Source organism: Mastomys coucha, unplaced genomic scaffold, assembly GCF_008632895.1.
Source record: "Mastomys coucha isolate ucsf_1 unplaced genomic scaffold, UCSF_Mcou_1 pScaffold5, whole genome shotgun sequence".
Lineage (NCBI taxonomy): Eukaryota > Metazoa > Chordata > Mammalia > Rodentia > Muridae > Mastomys > Mastomys coucha.
In genome coordinates this window covers 101,340,598-101,348,750 of record NW_022196911.1, presented here as the reverse complement: position 1 = coordinate 101,348,750, position 8,153 = coordinate 101,340,598, and the positions used below count along the sequence as shown (strand labels likewise).

Below are 8,153 nucleotides of genomic sequence, written 5' to 3'. Positions count from 1 at the left end.
GTGAGGCCAGAGCCTGTGACTGGGCAGTGGGAAAAGAAGGTGGGACAGAGAGAGATCCAGGGACAGAGAGAGACTCAGGGACAGAGTAGAAGTCAGAGAAGAGACAAGATGGAGCCTACAGGAGAGGAAGAGGAACCGGAAGCATGCAGTCCTGGGAGACTTACGAAATGGGGATTTCTCAGATGATTAAATCATATGTAGGGTGGGTTTGCCCCATTTAGGTGTGCAGCTTCTGTTGATATCCAATGAGTTTTAAGCTCTCTGTGTGGGCGTTTTGTGAGTTGAGAATTTACTGTAATAAATCTATCTGATAAATTATAAGCCTCTGGAGTTTTCTTTATACTGGTCTCGGGGTTTAGAGCAATATGTGGCAGATTAGCAGTAGGGGACGGATGACTGAGAAATGTAGAGTGCCCCCTGATAACTGCTGGAAATTGGAGAGACTGCTACATGGGGGTAAAAAATTGGAGAGACTGCCAAAGCCTGGGTTGATTTTTAATAATTCGAGGCTATAGTGGACTGGGCTTCAGTCATCAGCAATGTGCTGGCCACAGCCCCTCTGGCAGATCACCACCTGTCTTGAAAGGATTTTGAAGTTGAAATGTAGAAGAAAAGATCATTTAGTAGAAATATATAGTGTATAAGCTTTTACTTAAAGAGCATGGAAATTTTTCTCTGAAACGAGTCAAGAATGTAGGTTGGCTAGTTCCAGAAACCGGTTGACCACAAGGGCAGGATGTAAGACATCTAGGTGGTTCCAGGGAGTGGTCAACCTCAAAGTGAATGACAATAAAACTACATTCTTGAGAATAATGAGTATGCAGGATGTTTTCCTCATGACCTTGACTGGATCATGGGTTGGGTCCCTCTGAGATTTTTCCACTGTTTTTATGTTCCCTTGGTTACCCAGTCACTCCCCCTAGTTTGTGGTTTTTTCCTTTAAATACCCTACACTTCTTGTGCTCTTCGTCGAGCTCCTCAGCCCCGAGTGGGTTATGAGCTCATCCCCAGTGCACTGTCTACCCCCAGACCCCCGAATAAAGCTCATGCTGTTTGCATCAAGATCGGTCTCTTCTGAATCTTTGGGTGGCCGTGTTCTCCCGTGACTTGAGAGAGGTTCTCCCCTCGAAGGGATCTTTCATTGTGGGAGCTCGTCCCAGATTTTATGACCACCCTTGACTCTGAGGACCCCTTGGAGGTGGGTTCTTAATTGTGGTCTTTCTGTCTATTTGAGTTCTTATTTGTAATCTGTTTGTGAACTGTTTGTCTATTTGCAATCTGTGAATTTGTTTTTTACTCCCATTCTCTGTAGCTGGTAGCATCCCGAGAGGGGATAGCGAAGTTTATCTCTTGAGCTCATTCTCTGCAATTGGTCATGTCCCGGGATGGGGCGATGACTCCCTGTCCTCTAGAGGAGGAAGGGGGCTGATCAGTAGACATGCCAGTAGATCACCGACTACTACCCTGAGAGACGTCCTAGTGGAGACTTAGGGATCTTCAGGGAGGCCTGGAGGAATCCCTTTTGGAGGGCAGAACTCCTCGAGAGGAGGGTGTGTCTGTTCTCCCAGCTATCTGGTCTTTTTCAATTGGCTCTGCCTGAGCCACTTTTGCTGCATTATTCTCTGTCTGATTTTCTGTTCTGTGTTTGTGATTTTGTTGCCCTTGTGACTACGATGATGGGACAGACGGTAACCACCCCTTTGACTCTGACGTTAGATCACTGGAGGGAGGTCAGGGACATGACTTGTCAGTTCAGGTAAAGAAAGGACCTCAGTAAATTTCCAGCCATCTGTTTTTCTGAAGTTGGGTTGGCACTCGTGATTGAGACGGGTCTTTTCTAGTCTCTTTGTGTGTTTGTTCTATCTGTATCTAGTCCCTGCTGTGTACAGGGGTAACTGGTTCTGAAAGACCCTCAGAGCTAGGGAGACCTCACTCAAGTCTCGGGATGACACGACCACCCAATAACTCATAAGAGACCGATCTTGCTGCAAGTGCATGAGGTTTATTTGGGATAGGCCGGTACCGGGGTCGAACCCGTAACCTTGCAGGCCAGAGGGGTTCGACCCAGACTACAAGGAGTAAGGGGTATTTAAAGGGAAAAACCACAAACTGGGGAGGTGGGTGAGGGAGTTACCAAGGAAACATAACAAAAAACAGTGGAAAATTTCAGAGGGACCCAACCCAAGGTATTCAGTCAGTTAGGGAGGGGAACATATTCCTTCTAGAAATGTAATCATCTATCAGTCAGCAGGGTGGAGAGCCTCGTAAACCAGTAGACCTTCATTCCTAGTTCCGCCCTCATTGTGGAGCAGTCAGGAGGGCAGGTTTTGGGAACCAGAGCCCTGAGGCTCTGAGTTAGCCAAGTTCCTGGAACTGGCTACTCCACATTTTTGATTTGTTACATTTCTATTAATACATTTCCCTTTTCATTAACATGCTTTTTCCCAAATTTCTAAATCTCCCAGTCTTTCAGTTCATCTCTGTGGCTGTGGCAGGCATGGGCCGAGCAACTCTGTGATTTGGCTTTGATTATCTGTGTGTGCAGGAGTACCCTGATGTCTGTTATTGGGCCCAATTGTCTTTCTTTGTGTCATGCACCTGGAAAGGTTGAGTTGCCTATGTGGTATGTGTGTTTGGAACTTGGACTGACGACTTATACCTTCCTTGACTGAAGGACGGTGTTGGGGCTAGGGCCGCTTTGGCTGGGTCTTTGGGCTGCTCTTGGGGGAACAAAGATGGTATTGGCAGGAATCCTGTGGTCCTGGGTTTCCCAAGAGGGCAGTCATTAAACATGGAATCAGTCCCATAGCAGGCTAAGCGTTGGAGATAGGGTCCCAGTCCCAGGTGCTGCAGTTCCAATTCTTTCCGGGCCAGATCCAGATCCCTGGCCTTTTCCACCTAGTTCTTTCTCCCTCCCCTTTCCAGGGCTCCACTCTAGCTGGGAGGATAAAAGGCCTCAGCTGGGGCCTCCCTGACACCAGCATTGGGTCCTAAGAGATGCCATCCAGGCTGGCCGCCGGGATGGTGACCCCAGCCTCAACCCCAGACACACAGGCTCTAGTGGCTGCCTTTGTAGGCTATAAGCTGAGGAAGAAAGGTTACGTCTGTGGAGCTGGCCCTGGGGAAGGCCCAGTAGCCGACCCTCTGCACCAAGCCATGCAGGCTGCTGGAGACGAGTTTGAGACCCACTTCAGCCGCACCATCTCTGACCTGGCTGTTCAGCTACACGTGACCCCAGGCTCAGCCCAGCAACGCATCATCCAGGTATCCAACAAACTTTTCCAAGGGGCCCCAACTGGGGCCGTCTTGTGGCATTCTTTGTCTTTGGGGCTGTCCTATCTGCTGAGAGTGTCAACAAAGAAATAGAGCCATTGGTGGGACAAGTGCAAGATTGGATGGTGGCCTACCTGGAGACATGCCTGGCTGACTGGATCCACAGCAGTGGGGACTGGGCAGAGTTCACAGCTCTATACGGGGAAGGGGTCCTAGAGGAGGCACGGCATCTGCAGGAGGGGAACTGGGCATCAGTGAGGACAGTGCTGAAGGGGGCTGTGACACTGGGGGCCCTGGTAGCAGTAGGGGCCTTTTTGTTAGTGAGAAAATCTAGGGAGAGCTGGAACAATAGAGAATGCCCTTGGAAGAAACGGGATGGTCACGGCACAGAGAAAGGCAGGGGAAGGTAGTGTGTGTGGGAGCCAAGCAAGTCAGGCAGGTTGCCACGCACACTCGTCTACTCCAGTCATTTTATTCCCAAAATATCGGGGATAAAATCCTGATTAAGGATAAGAGGCAATAAGGATCCAGAAGGAGTTCTGTGCCTCCTGGATAGACAGTCGCTGGTATCTCCTAACTCAGATGTGTTCCAGATCAGTCTTTCCAATCATCAACATGCCCTCATAATTAGGCATAAAGGTACCCCAAGAAATGATTCGTAAGATTGGACATTGTTTCCTGGCCAACACAATGTTTCTAACCTATCCTGGTTTATTACCAACCTTCCCATAACTTGTAATTTCTCTCAAGGAAACTGCCTTGCTAGAGCTAACAAGGGTCAGGCACATTCCTTAGGACAATAATAGTTTACAATAGCTAGAAATGTTTTACATACTAGAGATTAATGAAGGGCTTCCACCCAAAGACATAGAAGTGTTAGATTAAAACCTCCTAGTCATTGCCTCCAGCAAAAACCAGAGAATTAGTATAGGAATACCAAATTAGCCCCAGCAGGGAGGGGCACCATTGCTCTTCCGCCCGCTTCACAATTGGATACGTGATCTTGGTCAGTAAGATCACTGACCTTGATGTGATTGTCACCTGCCTACAAGACTCTTGTCATCTGCCCTGCTTGCTGTATGCTACTTAAGCCTGCTTATCACTTTGTATAAGGACTAGGAGAGGAGAAGGACTTGGACTCGTATGCCAGACTCGCACTAGGACTTAGATGGGCTAGGACTCAGATTCATGCAATCCGCAGTCCCCTGGGCCAGAGCACTTGGGCCCGGGGGATACAGCACTAGTCTAGAGGAGATAGCTGCTGCTTTAGACCCAGTATGTTTTAGGTAGCCTCAGATGTACCTTAACTTCTGAGCTGCCAGATTTACCATCTCTCTTTTGCAATGACTGTAAAAGTCTGATGCCATTTTCAAGAAATATAATCAGATCCTGTACTTCATGTGTCATCTCTGCCACCATTTCTTGGCCTACGCCTTGTCGACCTGACTAGGACCCCGTTTCTCCCACGGGTTGAGGGAGGCCCAGATCGGCCAGCCTGTGGCAGCAGGTGGCAGGGAGAGTGAGTTGGAAATATTGAGGAATATATCAAGGCCAGGACCCCAGAGGGTGGAGTCATCCCATGGCTTGGGGGAGAGCTGGGAGGAATCATGCTCATATCATGGGCACACAACTCCCCGGAACATGGTTTGTAGCTCCAAGGACAGTGAACTTACTTAAAAGATCTGTGTCTCTACAAGATGAATGGGATTTAGAGAGCCTATAATTCACCTCCCTTTGGAATGGAAGCTTGGTGATCAGGTGACTGGATGAAACAACTGTTGCTGGGAGGAGACTGTTACTGAGCCAGTGAGAGATGCCTTCCCTGCTGGTCCTTGGTCAAATGCACCTGGAACAGCTGGTGCACTCTTAGCATTAGCATTGGTTTTTTTTGAGACAGGGTTTCTCTGTATAGCCCTGGCTGTCCTGGAACTCACTCGGTAGACTAGGCTGGCCTCCAACTCAGAAATCCAACTGCTTCTGCCTCCCAAGTGCTGGGATTAAAGGCGTGAGCCACCACCGCCCAGCTGGGACTTTTTTATTTGGAGATTTTGAGGCACTGAGAACCCAAATACCACCCAGATAGATCTCTTTAAAGGTTTTATTTTATTTTATTTTATTTTGTGAAAAGATGCTTGAAATATTTACACCTTCCAGAAAGTTAGATTCCATAGAATCAATCAATCAATCTATATATCTATATATATATATATCTTGATGATACTGAAAATTTGTTTTAGATTCATATGTTGCAGAAATGTATAGCCGTGGTAAATTTATTCATCAGATGTGCTAAACTGTCCTGCTTGAACTCCTGGTGTCCTGAACTTCAGCCTGATCCAGTCAAGAAACAGACATCAGAAGACTAATTCTGTCCCCCCCCCCAATATCTCTACACCCCCGGTCAGCTCGAAGAAGTTCTGAAGAGTCTTCTACCCAGTTCCCTGGGCTTTGGGGTTGGAGAGGGTTATTGATAGGTTGTGTTTCTAGAAAATGTAAAATGGTCATATTTAGAATAGGAAAAGTAGCCAGATTTAATTGTATAGCTATAATCTCATTTAATAGAAAGCCTTATAATTTGTTATTGAGTTAAAGTCACACATTCCTATTTGGTATAGAATTTATTTGGATACAAAATCAAAATTATCTTTGGTAAAAGGACCTTCTGATAATATTTACCCTGTGCCTAAAATAATTTGATTGGTGCATAAATAATTTAAACTAGAAACATTGTGTGACTAGAATTTGGTCAGGTATTTGAGTATTTCTTCAGATACACAGCTTACTTTCAGGAAGTTTGCTTTAATATTTATATCATTAGTTTTGAGTTTTGTATCCTATGTTTGTAGTAGTGATTGGTAAAAGTTGAGGCTTGGGTTATAAACCTTAAACTGGTATGCAAAAAATGAGTAAGAGCTTTTAAACTGAGAATTTGTTGTTAAGATTGGGTGTACAATGGTGTTCCTGTTGGCTGAGAGGTGTAGCTAATACAGTTCTGTTGTGCATACATCAAGACCAAAAGATGAAGTTTTCTATATTCACTTAAGAGATTTCTGGTTTCAGTAAGAGTTGTCTGTAGGCTTATAAGGAATGCTTTTATTTCCCCTAGTAGACAGGGCTTAGACCCAGTCCTTCTTTTACTGCTATTATAGAGAGATATGAGATGTTTAGACCTGTAAGTTTAGGGCCAAATTAACAGATTCATGGCTCTGAGTTTATTGTCAGGGTGATTTCAAGATTTTAATTAAAAATAACTGAGAGCAGTTCACAGACAATAGTCCAGATTACTTTACATAGATAGTTGGTTTTCAAAAACATCAGAAATCCACAGAATGTGGCATTTAATATTATTTATACATCTGGCTAGAGACTTGTCTGTGCCTGACAGGACCGGTATCCCCAGTAAACCTCATGTGATTGCAGCAAGTTTGGTCTCTCGTGAGTCATTGGGTGGTCACATCATCCCGAGGCTTGAGTAAGGATCTCCCCAGTTCTGGGGGTCTTTCATTTGGGGGCTCGTCTGCGGGATTTACGACCACCCTTGACTCTCTGAAGACCCCTTGGAGGTGAGTTCTTAATTGTGGTCTGTCTGTCTGTTTGAGTTCTTGTAATGTGTCTGTGAACTGCCTGCCTGTTTTGCAACCTGTGAATTTGTACCTGGCCGCTTCCTGAGAAGTGATAGCAGGGCTTATTTTCAGTCAGCGACTCCCTGCCCTCCGTGAGGGGGGAATGGGTTGACAGACGTGTCAGGACCACTGACTAGTACCCTGGGAGATGTCCCAGTGGAAACTGGGGATCCTCGGGGACGCCCAGGAGAAACCCCATGGGAGGCCAGGGGAGAAACATTAACCCTGCTCGAGAGGAGCGTGGGTCTGTTCTCCTGGCCATTTAACCTGTTCAATTGGCTTTTGGTGTGTTACTCTTTGTCTGATTTTTTGTGCTGTATTTGTGATTTTTGTCGCCCTTGTGACTGCGATGGGACAGACGGTAACTTTGAAGTTGGCTCACTGGACGGAGGTTAGGGACATGTCAGTTCAGGTGAAATAAGGACCTCGGTAAATTTCCAGCTGTCTGTTTTTCTGAAGTAAGGTTGGCACTCGCGATTGAGACCAGTCTTTTTGTGTGTATTTTGTGACCAGTCCATCTCGGCAGCCATGGCAGGCACGGGCTGAGCTACTCTGTGATTTGGCTTTGATTACCTGTGTACCTGATGTTTGTTTCTGGGCCTAGTTGTCTTTCTCAGTGTCATGGACCTGAAAAGGTGGGTGTCTGTGTGGGGACTGATTTTGTGTGTGTGTGTTTGGACCTTGGACTGACGACTTACACCCACCCCCCCTTGACTGATGGACGGTGTTAGAGCTGGAGCCGCTGCCGCTGGGTCTTTGGCCTGCTCCTGGGGGAACCGGGAATAAAAAATGGCATCGGCAGGAATCCCATGGTCCCTGGTTTCCCAAGAGGGCAGTCAGAAACATGGAATCAGCCCCATAGTTGCCAAAGCGTTAGAGGCAGGGGCCTGGACCCAGGTGCTGCAGTTCCAGTTCTTTCTGGGCCAGATCCAGATCCCTAGCCTTTTTCCCCATTCAGGCTGGCTGCCTGGATGGCAACCCCAGCCTCAACCCCAGACATAAGCTGAGGCAGAAAGGTTATGTCTGTAGAGCTGGCTCTGGGGAGGCCCAGCAGCCGACCCGCTGCACCAAGCCATGCGGGCTGCTGGAAATGAATTTGAGACCTGCTTCCGCCATACCATCTCTGACCTGCAGCTCAGCTACGTGACCCCAGGCTCAGCCTAGCAACGCTACACCCAGGTATCCCACGAACTTTTCCAAGGGGGCCCCAACTGGGGCCGTCATGTGGCATTCTTTGTCTTTGGGGCTGTCTTATGT

General features: G+C 47.1%; 1 pseudogene; it reads left to right on the top strand.

Annotated features, from left to right (window-relative positions):
* Positions 1-3,021: 3,021 nt before the first annotated feature.
* Positions 3,022-3,683, top strand: LOC116078754 (annotated as a pseudogene).
* The last annotated feature ends 4,470 nt before the right edge of the window (positions 3,684-8,153 follow it).